Source organism: Ursus americanus, chromosome 10 (genome assembly GCF_024610735.1).
Source record: "Ursus americanus isolate L20-20 chromosome 10, mUrsAme1.1.p, whole genome shotgun sequence".
Taxonomy (NCBI): domain Eukaryota; kingdom Metazoa; phylum Chordata; class Mammalia; order Carnivora; family Ursidae; genus Ursus; species Ursus americanus.
In genome coordinates, this window is record NC_142136.1 from 10642981 (window position 1) to 10665569 (window position 22589).

The window sequence follows — 22589 nt, forward strand, 5'->3', positions numbered from 1 at the left end:
AGAAAATATGGCTTTTTGTGTGGATGCGTAAGTCAAAGAGGAAGGAACATTTATTGGACATACAAGCTATATGCCAGGCATTTTTATGTCTGTGACACATTCTGTGGTTTAGTCCTTAGAGTAATTCTGTGATTTGCCCTTCTCTTGGAAGGGGACTAATACTTATTAAAATCACTGTGTGCCAGAATTTTTATATATGTTATTTCATATAATCCTCGTATATTAATCCTTGAGGTGGGCATTATTCTTCTCATTTTTAGGTGATGTAACTGAGGTTCACAGAGATGAAACACCTTGAACAGGTCACATAGCTAAAGGGTAGCAGGTTTTTACCTGACGGTGAAGTGAAACTTATCTATTGCAGAAGTATATGTGTTCCTCATATCCCATGCTTTCTCCTGCTTCCAGAAATAACATTCTACATCCATGATCTGGAGGATGTTGGAACAATATCAAGAAATTACACTGCTATAATAATTTATAAATAGAAAAACTTCTGTAGTGCCTTTCCATTAAATAGCAGTCCTTGGGTCTTCCTTTCAGAGAAACAGCATCTGAAAAAATCAGATGAATTCATCTGAAATGTATCAAGGCTTACCTCCTGGTGATTTTACAAGATGAGTCTCTCTAGGACTTCCAAAAGAGTGGTTCTCATGTGCCAGTACCCCCCTCCCATATCTGAGGTTATCGTCCACCATATTATTTTCCCCTTTTTCTTTCTCCCTTTCCTTTGGCTTGGCAGAGAGCTAGGACTGTTTTCACTGCCCTCCGCCCCCATCTCTCTTGAACTCTGTGCTGGTTGGGATTGGAGTTTTGATCTGTTCCTTGCCTAGTGTTCTTACACAGGTAAAGGGCTATAACGTGTCCTCAGAGGTGCTGGTTTTCTTGGAGCATCAGCAAGCTCTTGGAAAGGCCCATTGCAACATTGACTCACATATGGGATGTTTAGATTAATAGAGATGTCATGATACAGCATCTGAGCAGCCATTTAAGCTTCTCTCAGAGTTCCTGTGCCCTTAGGATGACTTCCTATGGGAATTTAAAAATCTAGCAATAGGTGAGAGTCAAGAATGCTTCTGAGATTCATTCAAGGTCTTCAGTAATTCCTGAAAGCAGGGCGTTGACCGGTAAGTAAAGAAGTGGGAGTGGCAGAACTTGTGCTCACTACCAAATATCCAGTCTCTCCTTCCTTAGTTACTGATCCGCAGTTTTATTCAGAGTGACAGTGTGCCTTGAGTGATGGTAAAGGACAGGAAGCAGAAATCCGGGGACTTCTGGGAAGTTTTGCAAAGGAAGGAACCTGAGTCACCTGGAAGTCGGTCTTGTTCCCCACCCTGCCCTTCATGGTTCCTGCTCCTGTGCATGAAGACATGATGGCCAATGTACTGTCAACCATCTTTTCTTGTAAGAGGTCCTTGAGAATGGAAGCCACATGCTGGCAGCAACACAGAGGAGCCTGGTGGCCCGGCTTACACAGATGCCACCAAGTCTTTCTGTGCTCTTGCGAGTGCACCTGTGCAGTGCAGCTTTGCAGCTCCTCCCAGAGAGAGATGAAGTCACTTTCTCCACCCCTTGAACCTTGCATGGGGAGTCCCAGGCTGAGTGGGGTGAGTGGGCTGTCTTTTCAGTGGTTCTTCTTGATGTGGGGTATCCGAGCCTGAGTGGCAAGAGGAGGGTTTACCTGCAGGGGAGATGGTTGTCACTGAAATTGGAAATTAGTTACATATGGAAAGATCACATAATTAACTGTACTAAAGAAAATGTGAGTCAGGTTTGCTGCTGTTGCAGGGAGTTGCCAATACAGAAATTTCGAGAACTAGGATGAACCCTGTGGTGTGGGTCAGGTCAGGTGTGTGGGTGTAAACTCGTGGTTTTCAGTACACACTAATGTCAATATGTGTGTGTACTTACATGTATGTAAGTTTAGATTCCACCGAGGGAGCCTGCTTGGGCAGATAACACTGCAAGACTGACAAGCACACCTCACACGCAGATCTTGGCTTCTAAATACCATCTTCCGCCGCAGGTGGGAGCCAGAGCTCCTGGGAGGAAGGGCTGATTCCAGGCCTGGGACAGAGTCCAAGATGAGTGTGGAACATCTTGTGCCAGAAAGCAAGGAGGTGCATTCCGAGGACTCAGTGGCTGAGTCAGTTACACAGGGACGTGATGCTTGAAGTGACCTGGAAACTGTGAAGTATGAGGAGAATTTTGCCAGGAACGTGTTGAGGAAGGAAGAAGTTACTTAGGGCCAGTGGCACCTGGCAGCCTTATGAGCGAGGAGGGGGACAGACGCCACGTGCCACAGAGCAGCGTCAGGCGTGGCCTGCATGTGGCTGAAGAGAAAAATGGGGCTGGAGCGTGATTGGCCTGTGTGAGCCACATGCAGTAACTTAGACCTGACTCTTTTGAATGTGTTGTCTGTAACAAACTACCCCCCATGTCAGTGACTGCAGACAACGTGCGTTACTCCCTGCTTTCTGCTGGGGAGAGTCGGGGGTCTGCTTGGCTGCGTGGCTCTGGCTCAGGGTCCTGAAGGAAGGCCGCAGTAAGGGTGTTGGCGGGGGCTGTGGTCGCCTCCGGGCTGGCGGGGGGAGGAGCTCACTCACGTGATAGCCAGAGGCCTTGGGCCCTTGCCGACTCCTGGCGGAGACCTCAGTTCCTCTCCGCGTGGCTGTCTCACAGCATGGCCGCTGGCCTCCCTGACAGCGAGGGGTATGAGGGAGAGAATGCACCAGACAGCCCCCCCAGATGGACGCCACAGTTTTCATAAGCTCACCTCAGAAGTCACAGCCCATGGCTTCCTCTGTATTGTGTTCACTTGAAGCCGGTCACTAAACTGAGCCTGCGCACAGGGGGCAGCGGTCACGCAAGGACATGATCACGGGGGACAGGATCGATGGGGCCGTCTGAGCGGGTGCCCCCCAGAGCCCAGGCCGGGAACGGGGAGGGCACCGTGCTGCACACGACTGTGGGGACGGTGGGTGAGGGCAAGCCTAGCGGCAGCGAGACCATTTAGGAGGCGGCATCCAAGATAATAAAGTCAGTGGGGAAGAAGGAAGAGACCGCGTTAGCAATACCGGGGAGCGGTGGGGGGAGGAAGGAGGGCCTGGGGCACCGGTGGTGCGGAGGCCGCGGCCGCACTGCTTGCCCGTGACGCTCTGTTCAGACTGGCGCACGGACCTCGGTGGTTGGAAACCCGCTTCTGGAGAGAGTTTTGCAGGAAAGAAAGAGCCACTGGGCAGTTACCTCGTTTTAAAACACAGGCTCAGGCTGTGCGAAATGCCTTCGGTTTATCTCACCCACGGTACTCGGCCCTAAGTGCGCCTAGTTACGGTTGCTCGGTTCCCTGGCGGCCGGGCCGAACTGCCCGGGGCTTTACCGTGCTAGACAATCGCTCTTGGAGGTCAACGCTGTGATCTTTAGTCAGGACCTTTTAGAAGGATGGCTTCTCCTTCCTGACGTCCCCCCTTCGTTTGAAGTTTGACCTGAACACCAGTTACTTAAGAATGATGTTTTCACAGAGATTTTGGATTTTTGATTTCAGGCATGTCATCAGCAAGCCAATCTAAACAAGCTTACATGTGAATTTGGGGAGTAGACATACAGGGCCGCAGGACTGGGGAGGGAGATGTGCACAGGCCATCACTTGTAGAACATTATAGAGAGAGAAAAAGCATTTCAGGTTTATTTCACTCCAGTCTTTCCCTCGCATCATTATGGTTAAAGTTAAAAACAAGCATAAAGATTGTCCTTTCACCGTGGGTCATCTGGGAATTCGGCCCCCTGGGGGAGTGGTTAAATCATGCTTCTGGAAGGTGTGACCGGAACCTCTGGGCTTCCCTCCCCCAGGAAGGCCCAGCTGCCACCACCCCGGGGCACACCCAGCTCAGAGCCTGGAGAGCCCTGTACTGTGTTATGCTGGTGACACCAGGTGTTGAAAGTAAAAAATGTAATTTATTCCACATTTTTAACATGGTTATTCTTGTTGCCTAATGTTTGTAGTAAAGGCTGACCTTGAGTCATAAGAGATTAAAAACATGATGCTCCTAGAACATTTGTATTCGGCGATATTGTTCAGGGAATCCTCTCACAGTTACAGAAAATGATGGGGCACTTTAAAGGCCTAATATGTACTACACGTGGAAGGGACCACCTTTTAGTTTCCTAGGATCTTTTTTATATTATCTTTATTTTTATGTATTATTTTTCCTTTTTGTGTCACTTGGACAATTAAAGCATTTTATTTTTAAAGATACAGGTTTCCACACATGTTAAATGTTAAATATTTGGAAAATTTGCTTTTCTGGTTAATTGAACTTTCCATATAAATGAAGGAAGGTTAAGCAAAAAAAATTTTCTAGAAAATTTTGTGCAGTGAATTAGTATGCCTTCCCTGTTTTGTTTTTTTTTGTTTTGTTTTGTTTTTAAGATTTTATTTATTTATTTGACAGAGAGAGACAGCCAGAGAGAGAGGGAACACAAGCAGGGGGAGTGGGAGAGGAAGAAGCAGGCTCCCAGTGGAGGAGCCTGATGCGGGGCTCGATTCCCGGATCACGCCCTGAGCCAAAGTCAGAGGCTTAACGACTGAGCCACCCAGGCGCCCCTGCCTTCCCTGTTTTTAAAGTATACAGAGCATGATGAAGCCTTTTTCACCCCAAAATTAGTAATTCTAAAGTAGCATCTGCATAAAACTAAAGGACCTTACAATAGGAAAGATATGGAACAACCTAAGTGTCTGTCAACAGATGAATAAAGTGCGTGTGTGTATAATATTCCATTATATATGGAATTATATATATAACATGATAGAATTTTATATACTATTCCTATTATGTGTGGTATACTTATATCTATGTATATATTATTCAACCATAAAAAAAGAAATCCTGCCATTTGCAGCAACATGGATGGACCTGGAGGATGTCATGCTAAGTGAAATTAGCCCAACATGGGAAAATAAACACTGTATAATATCACTTATATGTGGAATTTAAATGTTGAACTCTTAGAAGCAGAGAGTAGAAGGGTGATTGTCGGGGACTAGGGGGAGAGGGAAATGGGAGCTGGTGGGCACAGGGTACAAAATTCCAGCTGAGAGGAATACGCTCTAGGGATCTAATGTGCAGCAGGGTGACCAGAACTATAATGTATCATATTCTTAGAATTTGCTAAGAGAATCCCCCCTCCCCGCCGTGCACGGTAACTCTGGGAGGTGAGGGGTGTGGTAACGAGCTTGGTGGTGATCATGTCACAGTGTGTACATGTGTCAGATCCTCACATGTGCCCCCTAAACACGCACAATTTTAATTTGTCGGTTATACTTCAGTAAAGCTGGGGGGAAAACCCCGTCCCTAAGTGGGAAAGACTCCCAGAGAAATAAATGGCTTCCCAAAAGATTAACCACGAGAGAGTTTTTTAAAATGTTGTATTTTAGGGGCACCTGGGTGGCGCAGTCGTTAAGCGTCTGCCTTCAGCTCAGGGCATGATCCTGCTGTTCTGGGATCGAGCCCCACATCAGGCTCCTCCGCTGGGAGCCTGCTTCTTCCTCTCCCACTCCCCTGCTTGTGTTCCCTCTCTCGCTGGCTGTCTCTATCTCTGTCAAATAAATAAATAAAATCTTTAAAAAAAATGTATTTTATTATAAATATAGGTTTCTGTTCCCAACTTCAGACTTAATAGATTAAACTCTCCGGAGAAGGAGCCCAGGAACAGATATGTTGAAACTTCCCCTGGGAATTCTCAATTAGCCAATTCTTTTCTCTAATTTGATCAGAAAGAAAGAAATGACCACAAAACAGTTTCCAAGCAGATACTTAGGTTAAAACTGCCTTCTCCGACAAGAGTTACAAGGATCACTAGTGTTTCAGGGGTCTGCTCTGTGGACCCCAGGCTCCCCTCTCTGCCAGCCCCACCTTCCTACCTAGGTGCCCCAGGTCCCGCCCATCTCCCCACTGGGAAGGCCACCCCTCCCGCCCTCCTGTCACCCCTCCCACCCTCCTGTTTCCTCTCCAGAATGACCTTTGCCCTCCCTTCAGGGTCAGTTCCCAGGGAAATCACACAGGAGCCAAATTCATCTCTCCCTTTGTGTACGAACACTTCCACCCGGTCACTCAACACCTTGTATTCTACGAGTATATTGTACGCAGATCTTTTTAAAGATTTTTTTTTTAATTTAGAGTTTTTATTGAGATGAAATTCACATAACATAAAATTCACTGTTTTTAAAGTGAAGAATTCAGTGACATTCAGCACTTTGATAATGAGGTACGACCACCTCCATGTAGTTCCAGAACATTTTCATCATCCTGAAAGAAAACTCCGTGTATGCTGGGCAGTCACTTCCCAACCCTCACTCCCCTCGGCCTCTGGCAACCACATGCGTGCGGATTTACCTATCCTGGTATTTCATACCAGAATCAAACGACACGTGACCTTACGTGTCACTTCCTTCACCTAGGATGTGTGCTGGGTCACCCCCGTCGTATCAGAGACCACGTCATCGTATGAGCTGTAGCACAGCAGTTGTGTAACGAAGTTCCACAGGCTGGGGGCTGAAGCCACAGAGCGTGTGGAGGCGGGAAGTCCAGGGCAGGGTTGGTTTCTCCTGAGGGCTCTCTCCTGGGCCTGCGGACGGGTGCCCTGTCCTAGCGCCCTCACGTGGCCGCTCCTGCTTCAGCGTCCCTGGAGTCTGTGTGTCCAGTTTTCCTCTTCTTCTAAGGATGCTAGTGAAATGGGATTAAGGCTCACCCTGAAGACCTTGTTGTAACTCAGTGTCCTCTTTAAAGACCCTGTCTCCAAATACAGTCACATTCTGAACTGCTGGGGGTTTAGAGTTTTAACCTATGAATTTGGCAAGGGGGGCACAGTCAGCCAGTACATCTTGTTTACAACTTAGTTTTCGGGCTCCTTTCCACTGTAGAGTTCTCCGAGCACATGCCCCACCTTCCTTCTAGACTTTGAGCTTGAGGGCATAGCTCACGCCTGTCCTCGCAGTGTCAGCAAGCTCTGGGTGAACACCGAGCTCTGTGCCACTGTCCAGACCCAGGACAAGCAGCGGGGTGACCGCTTTGTGGTCTGCAGTAAGTACACAATACGTGTGTCTCCAGTGAACTAGTGATCCTTGTAACTCTTGTCGGAGAAGGCAGTTTTAACCTAAGTATCTGCTTGGAAACTGTTTTGTGGTCATTTCTTTCTTTCTGATCGCATTAGAGAAAAGAATTGACTAATTGAGAATTCCCAGAACCAGGCAAATGTACTCATTCGTTTTCTCCACACATGCTGCGTTGTGGGGATCAAGTTAAAATGTGTCACCTGTCCTTCAGGAATTTAATAAGAGAAAATAACCGGAATGTAGGGCAGAATGTGACCATCGCGCTAAGTTACAGGGAAGCCTTTGGCACAGAGGCAGGGTCTGAGCTGAGATTTTAGGGGTGGGCTGGATTTGGGCAGGAAGGTATACACGTGGTGGGCCGGCTACTAATAAAAGATTAGGATTAGGGGGAAGCCGGGGAGGTTCCGGGAGCTGCAGCAGGACAAGTTGGAGGGGTTCAGGCCGCAATGACAGGATAGGAGTGCAAACAGCTGTGCAGGACACAGGGGTGTCCTGAGCGCCATCTGGAGCCCCTGAGCTTGCCTCGGGAAGCTCTGTAGGCTTAAGGGTGAAGGCGGGGCTGGGGCCCCTGGAAGGGAGAGTTCTGAGGGGGACCGTAGCTGTTTGTAGGTGGGTGAGGGCTTGAACTCCAGAGTCAGGCCAGCTTTGCTACGTCCAGCTGTGTGACTTTGGTCAGGTCGGCACTGGTTAGCTGCACCCTCTGTCCCCACTTCCTCACGGGCAGAGTGGAAATGACGGAGCCTACTTCATGGGTTTCCGCAAGGATTGAATCAGTTAATATTCTCAAGTGCCTAGAAGCTCGCCTGGCTCTGCGTGTGGTAGACGTCCGGCCGTGGTTATTCGTCACAAGGTTTGGAGAGGGTGGTGAGCATGCAAGGAAGTACTGCTTTTCTTGCAAAACTAAAGCATATGTGTGAGAATGGAAATCAAGATGTCAGCCTCCCCTGACCTTCGTTTAATAGAATATCTAGAGTATTTGTGGCAAATGTATGCGACTGGAGGACCACACGGGGGTGGACGGGGCTTTTCATTTTATGGAAAAATGAAATTTCAGCATGCTTCCGTGTGCATCCAGTACTTTGAGTATTATGGCAGAGCCGGCGAGGTGGGCAAGATGGGCATTTCCTCCCTGTGAGGCTAAGTGAGGTCCCCCAAGGGCTGCCCCGAATCCAGTCCTTTTGAATCCGAGTATGTCACATGGCTGGGAAGAAGACCGCAGGCAATAAGCCTCTGTTTCCAGTACCTTCTCAGAGCAGAGAGTCTCTGGAGAGTGATCTTATGAGCAGAATTAGTATTTTTCTATTTGTCTATTTCCTAGAAAATAACTGTGCTACGGCCTGAATGTTTGTGTGCCCCAAAAATTCACATGTTGAACCTCCTTCGGGAAGTGACTGAGTCGTGAGCATGGAGCCCCCATAATGAGATTGGTGCCCTTCCAAGAGACCCCGGAGAACTCCCTCGGCCATCTTGCATGTGAGGCCGCAGTGAGAAGATGCCATCCTTGAGTCAGAAGGTGGGCCCCCACCAGACACCGAATCTACCAGAGCCTCGATCTCAGACTCCTTAGCCTCCAGAACCGTGAGAAATAAGTGTGTGTTGTTTAAAGGTCACCCAGTCCAGGGTATTTTTGTTATAACAGCCCGAACTGACTCTCGTTTGCTGGATACCTCTGTGCACAAGGCTCGGTGCTGGGCGCTTTACCTGTGTTATCTTGGGGGGGTGCCCACCCTACCTCCGTGAAGCGCTACTGTGTGACTGGACAGAGAAGGAAACTGAGGCTCAGAGGTTGGGTCATTTGTCAGTGTCACTGCCCAGGCTTGTCTGATCCTGAAGCCAGTCCCCACAACGGCAGTCCTTCTGCCCATCTCAGGGCCCCGGGTGTGAAAAGCACCCCCAGTAAGCAGCACAGCTGAGTTCTAAGTAAGGGAATGTTTACTGCAGATTTGTTTTTATTCTGAAGATAGCAAAAGGGGACTGCTTGGAGAATGTTTGGCCTTTGAAAATCACATTTTGAAATAGGCACCATGTCTTAGAAGAGCCCTCACTGGCAAGAAGACAAGCTCTAAAATGGGTTAGAAATGGGAGTAATGGAACAAAAGTTGGGTCTTACCTCTCAGTAACAATCAGGAATAAGCAACTCTCTGGGGCAATCTGTAACCAATATGGAAATTTTGCTTATATGAGAAAATGAGAACCAAAAGGAAATATAAAACAGAGTTCAGGGAAGTTTAGATAATTAATGGTGAGCTCAAGGAGGTTTAGATCATTAGTGGTGAGTATAGCCAAGAGCTTACCTATGGGCGCAGAGTCAGAAGTCAGGGAGAAAGGAGGTGTTCCTTGGAACTCGGCAGATGAGACAGTGTGTGACTGTTGGGTGGTCTGGGGGCATGTGTGTGATCAGATGATCCCCAAAATTGTAAGCCCTGGAGGAGAGAGGGTGGGAGGTGAAGAAATGGAAATGTCTATAACAAAAAAACCCCAAGCAAGTCAGAGGCATCAAATGAGGTCAACTGATGATGGCAGAGATATGGCTCCTTAACTGGGTGTGGGGGGGTGTCATTAAGTGAAAACGGTAGAAACCGGCATTTGTCAAATAGGCATTAGTGTGTCTGAGGCCAAACCAGGTGCTCCGTGTCCTTACGAAATCTTCTCAAGGGCCTGGCTGAGGGAGGGGTTTTTCACCCAGCCAGGAAATGGGTAAGCCTGGTGGGGGCTCTGGAATTTGAACCAGGGGCAGTTCTGTCTTGTTTCTGCATGTAGACTTGAGTTAAGTGCTTCTGGGTAAAAGCTAAGAAAAAAGAATAGATCAGACGGTATGGGGCTTGTCAGGGTGGTATGGCCATAGACAAAAGAATAGAAAGAGACTTCTCAGTCACCTTTATTGAAGTTGGAACAGAGAGGAATGAATAAATCAGTTTGGCAAAGATATGGCCTAACATTTATGGAGTCTTAACCTATGACAGAAAAGCAAGTACAGGGGCACCAGGGTGGCTTAGTCCAGGAAAGCGTTGGACTCTTGGTCTCAGCTTAGGTCGTGAGATCGAGCCCCGTGTCAGGCTCTGCACTCAGTGCGGAGTCTACTTAAGACTCTCCCTCCCGCTTCTTCTTCCCTACCCCCCTGTACCCTCTCTCTCCCTCTCAAATAAATAAATAAATCTTTTAAAAAAAGAGAGAAGAAGAAGAAAGGCAAGTACAGGGGCGCCTGGCTGGCTCAATCAGTAGAGCATGCGACTTTTGATCTCAGGGTTGTGAGTTTGAGCCCCACATTGGGGCTTAAAAAAAAAAAATCTTAAAAAAGCAAGTATAATCATGGTGGATAAAAGGACTTTGTACGAATATTACTGTTTGGCAAGTCTTTAAAAAATAAATTGGCTTTATTGGTTTATAGAAGATGAAATTCACCTATTCAATATTTGAAGTTCAATAATTTTTTTTTAAAGTTCATCGAATTTTTACAAATGTGTATCCTCATGCACCCACCACTGTAACCAGACACAGAGTATTTTCATCAACCCGTAAAGTTTCCTCATGCCCCTTTGTAGTCAGTTTTCTCGATCCTACTGCCAGCCCAAGCAGCCACCCCTCTGTTTTCTGTCCCTATGATTTGTTTTTTCCAAAATGTCAGTAGACATTTCATCAGACAGCATGTAGTCTTCTGCATCTGGCTTCTTTCACTCAGCATATGCAATTGAGATTTATCCATATTATTATATTCCTCAGGTTCTTATGCATTCTCAAGTTCATGGACATTTGGGTTGTTTCCAGCTGTTGCCTGCTATGAACAGAACTGCTCTAGACATTCACGTACAGGTCTTTATGTAGGCATGTGAAATTACTTATCTTGGGCATCCTCCCAAGAGTGAGATTGCTGGGTCGTATGGTAAATATATGTTTAACTTTTTAAGACTGTTTTCCAAAGTTGCCGCACTCTTTTCTGAAAGCAATGTATAAGGGTTTCAGTTGCCCTGCATCGTTGCTGACACTGCATATTAGTATAATGTCTTTTCAGTTTTACCCACTCTGTGCTGGTATCTCAGCATAGTTGTTATTCGCCTTTCCCTAATGACTAATGACAGCACCTTCACGTGCTCATGAGATTCATGTATCATTAGTAGAGTGCTTACATCTTTTGTGCATTTTTAATTGGATTGTTTTCCTTCTTCTTGAATTTTAAGAGTTCTTTGTAGGGGCACCTGGGTGGCTCAGCCAGTTAAGCGTCTGCCTCTGGCTCAGGTCGTGATCCTGGAGTCCTGGGCCCTGTCCGGCTCCCTGCTCAGCGGGAAGTCTGCTTCTCCCTCTCCCTCTGTCCCACTCCGTCTGCTCCTCCCCCCGCCCATGCTGTATATCCTGGATGTAAGTAATTTATCAGATATGTACAGGCATACACTGTAATTGCACGTGACTTTATTGCACTTGCAGATACTGCTTTTTAAAAATTTTTTTTACAAATCAAAGGTTTGTGGCGCCCTGCTCCGAGCAAGTCTGTCGGCACCATTTTTCCAGTAGCATTTGCTCCCTTCATGTCTCTGTGTCACATTCTGGTAACTCTTGCAATATTTCAAGTTTTTTCATTAATATGAAACAGCTGAACCTTGAATAATGCAGGGGCTGGGGATGCCAACCCCCTGCACAGCCCTGCACAGCCCAAAATCTGCATGTAATTTTGACTCCCCCCAAATTTAACTACTAATAGCTTACCGTTGACCAGAAGGCTTACTGATAGCATAAACAGGTGATTAACACGTATTTCGTATGTGTATTACATGCTGTATTCTTGCAACAAAGTAAGCTAGAGAAAAGAAATGTTATTAAGAAAATCATGAGGAAGAGAAAGAGTGTTTATAGGACTGTATTTATGAAAAAGAATTTACATATAAGTGGACCCATGCAGTTCAAACCCATGTTGTTCAAGGGTGAACTGTATTTGTTATCTATGATCAGTGATTACAGCTCGCTGAAAGCTTAGATGGTTAGTAATTTTTAGTAATGAAGTATTCTTAAATTAAGGTATGTACAGTTTTTTTATTCATAATGCTATTGTACACTTAATAGACTACAGTATAGTATAAACATAACTTTTATACGCACTCTGAAACCAAAAACTTCATTTGAGTTGCTTTATTGCGGTATTTGCTCTATGCAGAGCTCTGGAATCAAACCTACCATATCTCCAAGGTCTACCTGTGTGTGTTTTGGAGATATTTTCCCCAGCCTGAGTTTGCCTTTCCATTTAATCATCAGAGCCTTTTGAGAGCAGAAGTTTTTGATTTTGATGAAGTCTGACTTATCCAAAAAGCTTTTTTTCTAGAATTTTAGCCCTTACAGTTGTATACATTTTGAGTTAATTTAAGTATATGGGGTGAGATAAGAGTTGTAGTTCTTTTTTTTTTTCTTTTCTTTCTTTCTTTCTTTTTTTTTTGCATACAGATATCCTATTATCCAACACTATTTGTTTTAAAGACTGTCCATTCTTGAGTGACCTTGTTACCTTTATCAAAGTCTACTTCTAGGATCTCTATTCTGTTCCACTGATTTTTTTTAACCGGTGATTTTTATTGAGATGTAATTCACATACCATAAAACTCACCACATCAAAGTGCATGATTCAGTGGTTTCTAGTATAGTCACCAGGTTGTGTAACCATCACTACTGTCTAATTCCACATTTCCATTACTCCAAAAAGAATAGACCATTGATTTTTTTGCCAGCGTTGTTGAGATATAATTGTTGTATAAATTTGAGGCATCCAGTGTGTTGATCTGATGCATTTATATATTGCAGTAGGATTACCACCATGGTGTCAGCTAATACCTCTGTCATGTCACATATTCATCATTTTTTTTAAGTTTTATTTAAGTAATTGCTACACTGATCATGAGGCTTGAACTTAGAACCCTGAGATCAAGAGTTGCATGGTCTATCAAGTGAGCCAGCCAGGCGCCCCCTTCATTTCTTTTCTGTGGCGACATTTAAGATCTATTAGCCGTCCAGTATATACAGTATTGTACACAGGATTCACAGTGCTGCGATTAGATTCCCAGAACGTGCTCATCTTCTAACTGGAAGTTTGCACCCTTTGACCAAAATCTCCCCATTTCCCCCAGCCCCAGCTCCTCGTAATTACCATGCTACTCTCTGTTTCTGCAAATTTGGCTTTCTTACGGTCCACATATAAGAATAACATAGGGTATTTGTGAGTCTCTGACTTCTTTCATTTAGCATAATGCCCTCAAGGTCCATCCATGTTGTTGCATAGAGCAGGATTTCCTTCTTTTTCATGGCTGAATAGTTTTCCATCTCTCTCTCTCTCTCTCTCTCTCTCTCTCTCTCTCTCACCCTCACCCACACACTCACACACACACAACCACATCTTCTTTATCCATGCATCTCTTGACAGACATTTAGATTGTTTCCACATCTCGGCTGTTGTAAACAGTGCAATGAACATGGGAGTGCAGATATCTCTTTAGATATATACCTGTAAGTGGGATTACTGGATGATATGGTAGTTTTGTTTTTAATTTTTCTGTGACCAAACATATGCTCTAGCCATACTGTTTTCCATGGTGGCTGTGCCAATTTACATTCCCACCAAAGGTGTACTCTGTCTGTCCTTGCCAACCTTTGTTATCTCATCTTTTCGGTGGTAATAATTCTAACACTTGGGAGGTGATATCACGTTGTGGTTTTGATTTGCATTTCCCCAACGTTGAGCACCTTTTCATGTACCTCTTGGCCATTTGTGTGTCTTTGGGAAAATGTCTATTCAGTTCCTCTGCCCATGTTTTAATTAGATTGTTCGTTTTTGTTTTTTTCCATTATTGAGTTATGTGAGTTTTTTCCAATATATTTTGAATATTAACCCTGTATCAGATATATGGTTTGCAAATATTTTGTTCCATTCAATAGGTTGCCTTTTCATTCTGTTAATTGTTTCTTTTGCTGTACAGAAGCTCTTTAGTGTAGTCACACCAATTTTTGTTTTTGTTGCTTGTGCTTTTGGTGTCACATCTAAAACCTTGCTGCCAAGACCAATGTCGAGGAGCTTTCCCCCTATGTTTTCTTGTAGGAATTTAAGTTGCAGGTCTTATTTTAAATCTCTAATCCATTGCAAGTTGATTTTTGTGTGTGGTGTAAAATGAGTATTCAACTTTATTTTTTTGTAGGTGGCTGTTCGGTTTTCCTGACACCATTCATTAAAGAGACTGTCCTACATTGTGTATTCTTGGCTCCATGTCCAATATTAGTTGACTGTATATGCTGGAGTTTATTTCTGGGCTCTCAATTCTGTTCCATTGTCCATGTGTCTGTTTTTATGCCACTATTATACTGTTTTAATTACTATAGCTTTCTAGTATAGTTTTAAATCAGGAAGCATGATGCCTCCAGCTTTGTTCTTTCTCAGGACTGCTTTGTCTATTTCGGGACTTTTGTGGTTCCATACAAGTTTTACAATTGTCTTTTATATTTCTGTGAAAAATGACATTGGGATTTTGATAGGGATTGCACTGAATCTATACATAGCTTTGGGTAATATGGACATTTTAACAATATTCTTCTGATCCATGAACATGGAATATCTTCCCATTTATTCATGTCTTCCATTTTTGTCATCAAAGTATTATGGTTTTCAGTGTACTGATCTTTTACCTCCTTGGTTAAATTTATTCCTAGGTATTTTATTGTTTTTGGTGCTTTTGTGACTGGGATTATTTTCTTAATTTCTTTTTCAGATATTTTGTCATTATTGTATAGAATATAATCAATTTCTGTTTGTTGATTTTGTATCCTGCAGCTTAACTAAACTTCTTGATTAGTTTTAACAGTTTGTTGGAAGATTCTTTAGGATTTTCTGTATATAAGATTATATACTTTGCAAACAAAGACAGTTTTACTTCTTTCTTTCCAATATGGTTGCCTTTTATTTTGTTTTCCTGACTGCTCTGGCCAGGACTTCTAGAGTATGTTGAATAAGACTAGTGAGAGTGGGCATCCTTGTCTTGTTCCTGATCTTAGAGGAAAAGTTTTCAGTTTTTCACTGTTGATGTCAGCTGTGGGTTTGTCATATATGACCTTTATTATGTTGAGGTATGTTCCTCTGTACCCAGTTTGTTGAGAGTTTTATCATGAAAGGATATTTTGTCAAATGCTTTTTCTGCCTCTGCTGAGATGATCATACGGTTTTATCTTTCATTTGATTAATGTGTGTATTTGTTGACTTGTGTGTGTTGAACCATCCTTGCATCCCAGGGATTAATCCCACTTGATTAAGGTGTATGATCCTTTTAATGTGCTGTTGTATTCTGTTCGCTAGTATTTTGTTAAGACCTTTAGCATCTGTATTCATCAGGAATATGAGTCTGTCGTCTTCTTGTGGTGGTGTGTTTTAGCTTTGGTATCAGGGTAATGCTGGGCTTGTAAAATGAGTTTGGGAGTGTTCCTGTCTCTTCAGTTTTTTGGCTGAGTTTGAGAAGGATTGGCATTAATTCATTTTTAAATGTTTGGTAGAATTCAGTAAAACCATCTGGTCCTGGACTTTTCTTTGTTAGGAGGTTTTTGATTACTGATTCAGTCACCTTATTTGTTATTGGTTTGTTCATATATTCTATTTCTTCATCGTTCTCTCTTGATAAGTTGTATATTTCTAGGAATCTTTCAGTTTCTTGTAGGTTATCCAGTTCGTTGGCATATAATTATTCATAGTAGTCTTCTGTGATCCTGTGTATTTCCATGGTATCAATTGTAATGTCTCCTCTTGTATTTCTGATTTTATTTACTTGAATCTGTTTTTTTTAGTCTAACTAAAGTTTTGCCAATTTTACCTCTTAAAAAAACCCAGCTCTTAGTTTCATTGATGTTTGCTATTTTTTTGACCTCTATTTATTTCTGCCCTGATCTTTGTTATTTCCTCCTTCTGCAAACTTGAGGCGTAATTTGTTCTTTTCCTATTTCCTGGAAATCTGTCTTCTACTCTGTTACTATATGTATCTTAAAAATGTAATGCACAGAGGTGCCTGGCTGGCTCCATTGGTTAAGCATCTGACTTTGGCTCAGATCATGATCTCAGGGTTCTGGGATCAAGCCCTGCAATGGCTTCGTTCAGTGGGGAGTCTGCTTGTCCTACTCCCTCTCCCTCTGCCCCTTCCCCCACTCATGCTGTCTCTCTCAGATAAATAAAATCTTTTTAAAAAATATACTGCACATTTTTTATTTTTTTTATTTTTTTTTTATTTTTTATTTTTTTAAAGATTTTATTTATTTATTTGACAGAGATAGAGACAGCCAGCGAGAGAGGGAACACAAGCAGGGGGAGTGGGAGAGGAAGAAGCAGGCTCATAGTGGAGGAGCCTGACGTGGGGCTCGATCCCGTAACGCCGGGATCACGCCCTGAGCCGAAGGCAGACGCTTTAACCGCTGTGCCACCCAGGCGCCCCTGCACATTTTTTAAAAAGATTTTTTTTTTTATAGAGGGCAAATGAGGGGAGGGGCAGGGGGAGAAAAAGAGAATCTCCAGCCGACTCCTCCCTGAGCAGGGACCCTGACACAGGGCTCAGTCTCACAACCCTGAGATCGTGACCTGAGCTGAAATCAAGAGGCTTAACTGACTAAGCCACCCAGGCGCCCCTCTAATGCACATTTTCAGGAAGTGTAGCACGTCCTAAAAGTGTGCAGATCATGTAGTGTGATGGGTTTCCTGCTAGGAACACACCATGTCAACACCATCTAGAGGAGGTGTCCCCATGTCTTTCCTCGGTAGTAACCACTGAGCGGACATCCAGCAGCAGGGACGTGTCCCTGTAAACACAGTTGTACAGTACGCGCTGTTGCTCCCTGACTTCTGTCACTCAGCCCTGCCCGTGATGTCGTTGTCCACTCGTTGTGGTTCTCCACAGTGTACCACACTTTGTTAGCCCGCTTTCCTGCTGATGGACATTGGGTAGGATCTGTGTGGGGCTGTCACAGTGCTGAGCCGAACACGCCCGCCGCGTGCTGGCGCCCACGTTCTGTGGAACATCTGCCCACGGTGCAGCGGCGGGGCCGCTGGGTGGGCACGGCCCGGCTTCCGAAGGTACCCTCAGTCTGCCCCTGGGGTCGCGCTAGATAATTTTTTAAAATAGAAATCTTACCGTGTCACCTCCTAGGCTTAATACCTTTCGTTACCCCAGCACAGAGGGCTGAAAGCTGGGCCTTTAGTAACCCAGGCCCAGGCTCCGTCCTTTGCCTCTTCCCTGTGGTCCCGGCCTTACGCTCACGCCCACGGGCTCGCCCAGGCCACCCCCCCCCCCCCCCCCCCCCCGCTCAGACCACCCGTTTGTCCTCTAGCCATCCCCTGACTTGTGCCCACCTCTTTCCTGTTTCTCCTCGAAGACTCTGCTGTTCAGCCAGCCACTCTCCTCCAGGACACGGGATGCCGCTTCCCCAGGCGTGTCTCACCGGCCCCCCAGTGTGTCTTATCATCATCTTTGAGTGTGTCTCCCAGTGGCTTAGCGCCTGGGGAGGAGCTGTAGTCCTGGGCTGCGTCAGCCTTGCTCCCTCCGTGAGACAGGGACCAGCTCTCTGAAGAACTGTCTTTATTCCAAGATGGGAACAGTGGGAGGAAGAGAGAAATTCCTTAACTGAAAAATAGTTGAAGTCATTGTTAGAGTAATAATACAGTGCCAAGCTGGCATCAGTTTTGAAGGATCAGCTCCTTTGGGCCTCTGTGGCCCAGTGGGGTCCCCCCCTCTGCTGCCTCCGCACCACCGTCACGCTGGACAGCAGGGCCCAGGGGTCCTGGCTGTGGGGCCCATTCGGGAGACTGGTAGAGAGCCGGCTACTTCAGCTAGGACTCTCATTAACTCTTTGCTTGTGGTTTGTGAAGCATGGCCTTGAGGAGTGGGGGGATTGCTTGTTTCCTCTTTTTGGGGAGACTCCTGAGATACCAGATGACATCTGCTACTCAGCCCCCGGGGGAGGGAGACAGTTCTTCCTGCTGCTGCTGACCCCAGGCTGTCCCAGGATAGGGGAGGGTGGAGAGGAGAGAGCTTATTTTCTTGTCTCTGTTGTTTATATATACAACGTATTTCTTAAATATATATTTTTATATATTTTTAATATATTATTTTTTATATGTTTATATATACAATGTATTTCTTAAATATATATTTTTTATATTTTTTAAAATATATATATATATATAAGAAAGTCATTATGGGTGAGGAAAATGACCAAGTTCCTACAGACAGAAAACTAAAATTCTGGGCTATTTGATTAGGAAAATGTTTGAGTAAACACAGTGGTAGCTTCCCTGAGTCCTTCTGCTTATCATGAATGAAAGAACATTTATAAACCTAAAAAAAAGTCCAGTAATGGAAAAACAAAGCTATTGTTCTGTTATCTTTGAAATGTTTGAAAAAGCGTTTAAACTGAATATAGCTGTTATCTATTCTCTGATAACCACAAAGTAGCAATAAGGGATTTTTAGATTCTAACTGGATTTTGCTCTTCCCGGAATAGACTCAGTGTTAGCTTTTAAGTGCTTTTTAAAAGCCAAGTAGAGACCAAATTGTGCTTTTTAGTAATATTTAGGGTCCTGGGATCCACCCCTGAACACTAGAGAGGCCAAAGTGTCACGAATCCTGGGGAAGAACGGTGTGTTCGGCCTCGAAGCTGCTGGCTTCTGTCTGCTGGTCCTAGTGGTAATGTGGCTTTTAAAGTGGGATTAAGAAAATATTTTTTTTCTGGTGGGGGTTTCGTATATGAAAGGGTTGGATTCAGTTAGTTCAGTGCACCCGGTTCCCTTGAAACCCCAGTCACTCCAACACAACATGTTTTTCTGGGTTTTCTGGTGTTGGACCCAGAGAACTCTGGCTGCTGTCAGCCAGCAGTGAGCAGCTGCATGTTTAGGACTCACAGGAATGGGAGTGAATGGATCCACTTTATGTAAAGTATTTAAGAGCATGTTCAGTAACATAGCCTTCATTTCTTCCCCACTTCTTTCTTGGAATTCAGAGTTTCAGCTGCTGTCAACTGTTTTAATTGAGTTGAACTGAGGGTAATGAGAAAAGCACTGGAAGGATTTGAATGCTTGGGGGACAGATAATTACTCAAAAACCCCGTTAGGCTTAATTTTCTGTGCTTTTATTTTTTAAAAAGCTTATTTCTTTTTTAAAACTGTTTAAAAATGGAGAGACATGCATCATGTGTGGACATGGGGTGATTCTTTTCACGCACTAACAGGAGTTAGCTCCCCTCTGGTTTGCCTTCCTCCCCCTTGCCTTTAGGACCACCTCTAGGTAACCAACATCTTTGCAAAGAATTTTAACTGGTTTTAACAGTATTCTTAGCAAAAGGTCATTCTGAAGGTAAATGTGTTACCAAAAGAATAGAGTCCTGAATTCCAGAGCCCACTGGAAATGGAGTTTGGATTATTGCTGATTCCCCGTGGGCTGGCAGTGCCAGCTGGCAGGGGAGCCCGGGGTGGGAGCACAGTCCTGGTTAGACCAGACCAACCAGTACGGGGAGGGGAGCCTCGTGTGCTGCTGGTTTCTGAGGAATGCTCAGGGTTCCTTCTGTAGTGTAGGTGGTGTTCCGGAGCTTTGTAGTTGCACTTGGTGGTCATCTGCCGGAGTCTTTCCGCTATCATGCTGCCCCACGTCCTTGGGCGAGGCCTGTGATTGGCTCTCCCGTCATCCTGGGTCCCAGGGCAGCCAAGCCCAGGATGTCCGTGCCTCTCACTACCAACCGCTGCGGCCTTGCCCCATTTGGCTGGGTCAGGCAGGTCCAGTCTGACAGTCGGCGGGGCTCGGCTTTGACCTCTGATCTCTCAGCTCTCTGTCCAGTGCTTCTGGGAGGCCTGTTCCTCCAGAGCTGTGAAATACTACATTAAATACAGGGAGTGTGGGCTCAGGCCTTGCCAGGAACCCTCACCTCGTGTAATAATTTCATTCACTTTTGGACTGGCCTGACGTTTAAAGTGGTTATCTAAGAGTTGTTTAAACAGGTGTGTATTCTCTTCTTTCTAGAATAGTTTGTTAGCAAGCCACCTAAAAAGGAATGGCTTTCTATGACATTCTGTAATAGGGCTTTTGTGTTGCTTCAGACTTAAAATTTTTTTTTTTAGGATTTCATTTATTTGACAGAGAGCGCACAAGCACATGGGGAGCAGCAGGCAGAGAGAGAGAGGGAGAAGCAGGCCCGATCCCAGGACCCTGGGATCATGACCTGAGCTGAAGGCGGACATTTAACTGACTGAGCCACCCAGGCGCCCCTAATTCAGATGTAAATTTAAGTTGTATTTCCAAGCTCCCCATTTCTCACCTAAGAAAGCAGAACAGCTGAATAAAAACCACTTTGTTAAGATAGCCTTAAAATGTTTCTGAAAAACAAAACTTTTTAGATGGTACACGGAAGCATAGTCATTCCCTTTCCCTCCGCAGCTTTTGGCCCGAGTTGTCTCTGGGGAAAAACAAAGACCTCTGGGGGCATGCACGGTAGGTGGGAGTTCCCTGCCTCGAACCAGACCCCTTGGCCCTTTCGCCATGCCCTGCAGACGGATGTCACGTGGGGACACAGCACAGATCCTGGCTCTTTGTCCTTGAGCAGGAGGGCTGAAGCCAGGCCGCATGAGCGTATCCTGAGCAGCTGCCGGCGTGTCAGTTAAGAGCTGCACTCTTCTCCGGCAGCCCTGCGAACTATTCTAAAAGGCAGACCATTGCTGTATTTCTCCATAGCCAAGTGTGGGGAGGAAACCGCGGCTTGGTCAGCGGCAGTGCGGAAGGGCACTGGGGGGGGTCACGATAGCTGGTGAGGCCCGAGTCTGGATCCCAGCCGCTGTGCCTGAGCTCACTGCGCCCCCGGCCCTGCCCCTGGGGCTGCTTCACCTGCCAGGAGCCCAGAGAACAGACCCAGAGAAGTCTGTTGGCCTCGTTTTTTTACTGCATGTTGGGTTCCAGAAAGTGACTAAGTTTATTTAAGGGAGGCCACCGCAAATCCTAAATAAAAGATGGGAAGGTTTTGCTGTCGATTGGGGATTGTGAAGCATGTTGAACTCAGATAAGAATACAAACTGGTAATAGTAATTATAGACCGAGAGGCCGGCAAATTGTGTTCCTTCTATGATCTCAATCTTTTTCTTTAGAGGTTTTCTTTGAGATAAAATTTTACACCCAGGAAAATTCACACATTAAGTATGTAGGAGGGTCATTCCAAAAAATGTATATACCGCCTTCCTGTGTTCCAAGCAAGTTCTGCTTGGAATGGAGTTGGGCTTCTCCCAGCTAAGCCGGTCATAGATGTCACACGTTACCTTGTCCTTGCTCTGAGTCTCGCTGAATCCTGTCCCTGGGACATCGAGAATGCTGTGTGCCAGTGGGGCTGCACAGAACTACTCTGTTCACTAGTGTCCCATCAGACCTTAACCCAAGGTCAAAGATAAAATTGTTAAGAGTTCCCGGATGGTGGCAGCTTCTCAGCACTGATTCCACGGTGCACGCCTGGCAGGTTGCAGCGATGTCTGCTTGGTGCTGTGAATACCTGTGGGTGCCTTCTGGGTGAGGACATGAATGGAGCCTGGTGTGGATAGTGGCTCGAGCCACTGGCTGCCCAGGCCCTCCGGAGGCAGGGAGGTGTTCCTGTTGTGCTGTTTAGGGCAGGAAGCAGTGAGAGGAGTGCCTCCCCCCAGAGCTGGGTGAGACCTTTCATAGGGCAGGAAGGTGTGAAGGCAAACACATCTGCTCTGTCGGCTATAACTGGGCACCTGTGTAAGTCACACTCAGTTTCCCCATCTGTAAAATGGGGAGAAGCTAGAAAGTAAGGAGATCCCCACTGAGCACTAACTTGAGAATGTAAGTGGAGTATTTAGCATGGGGCCAGGCACGGAGTAAATGGAGTACGTGCTCTCAACGCGTGGTGGCCGGCATTATTCATAGACCCCCCTCCGAGCCACAGGTGGGTCCTCTGTGGTGAGGGCTCTCAGCACCTCCTTCCCGGGCCGCAGCGCAGCCCGTGGCACCGAGCGCTCGCCCCACCACCTCCGGCAGCACTCGCTCTTCTCTGGCTGGCGGGCCAGGCCGCTGCTGAGCGCTCCGCGCCTCCTGCCCGGAGCCAGAGGGGGCTGGCGGCACCCCCAACCCAGCCGCGCCGGGGCGGTCACCGTCCCGCCTGTCTCCGTAGAGCCCTTCCCTGACTCGGTGTTCGGGGATTTTACAGCTGTTCTTTCCAGACTTTGAGTGGGCCTGGGGGTGTGAGGGGAAGGTCCTACCTCCCTCATTGGTCCCTTTGTTTTAAAGATGGCGAAATAATTGCCTTAAAAGTGGTGTGGCATTAAAAAATGTCTTTGTAAAACGTCTGGCACGGCCGAAGAGTGGAAACGCAGGGATGGCGGCCGAGGCAGCATTCCGAGGACCCAGTGCGGCATCAGGGGCCATAAAGCGCCCGTTTGTTGCACGGACCCACGAGGGGTCAGCGTGGGAGGGGACGGCGCAGCGGAGACCCCCAC

General features: G+C 45.9%; 1 protein-coding gene across 16 annotated transcripts in view; it reads left to right on the forward strand.

Annotated features, from left to right (window-relative positions):
• Positions 1 to 22589, forward strand: part of GGACT (gamma-glutamylamine cyclotransferase) — a 62520-nt gene that overhangs the window by 12200 nt on the left and 27731 nt on the right. For 2 of the 16 annotated variants that reach the window (XM_087865006.1, XM_087865017.1), the window contains exon 1: positions 7090 to 8624. The exons of 10 other annotated variants lie outside the window; for them this stretch is intronic. The gene's annotated coding sequence lies outside the window, so the exon portion shown is untranslated. 4 more of the 16 variants (XM_087865008.1, XM_087865010.1, XM_087865018.1 and 1 more) reach the window with 4 other exon arrangements.